The sequence below is a fragment of the Bison bison genome, unplaced genomic scaffold, assembly GCF_000754665.1.
Source record: "Bison bison bison isolate TAMUID 2011002044 unplaced genomic scaffold, Bison_UMD1.0 scf7180017864101, whole genome shotgun sequence".
Lineage (NCBI taxonomy): Eukaryota > Metazoa > Chordata > Mammalia > Artiodactyla > Bovidae > Bison > Bison bison.
The window spans coordinates 1830011-1830376 of record NW_011494673.1 but is presented as its reverse complement, the minus strand read 5'-3'; the positions used below and the strand labels follow the sequence as shown (position 1 = coordinate 1830376).

Sequence of the window (366 nt, the reverse complement as noted above, 5' to 3'; positions counted from 1 at the left end):
TGAGGCTCCGAGCACCTGAGCTCCAGGGCCGGCGCGGGCTGCAGCCGCTACTTTCGCTGTGGCCCTAGCCCACTCCTCGAGGCCCACGCCGATGTGAAAGGTGCCAGGTGCTCGCAGGTCCCGAGCGTCCGCACGGTCAGGTGGAAGTTGCGGGCGGCAGGCTTGGTGCGGGGGAGGGGGGGTGGAGAACGGTGACGGGGAGGAACCTGTACCGGGAGGCGGGGTCGGGAAAGGAGTGGAAGGACGCTGTCAAACGCAAAAAAAAAAAAGTGGGGGGCGGTGGGCAGCGAGCAGGGGGCTGAAGTTTCTTTTTCCTTCGAAAAGGAGTCAGGAGTCCCTTTTCTGGGTTTTCAAAATACAAGAAGT

General features: G+C 62.3%; 1 protein-coding gene across 1 annotated transcript in view; it reads right to left on the bottom strand.

The window, feature by feature from the left end:
- Positions 1-360, bottom strand: part of EPAS1 (endothelial PAS domain protein 1) — a 92363-nt gene extending 92003 nt beyond the window's left edge. Inside the window, exon 1 of the mRNA XM_010838631.1 lies at positions 1-360. The gene's annotated coding sequence lies outside the window, so the exon portion shown is untranslated.
- Positions 361-366: the final 6 nt, after the last annotated feature.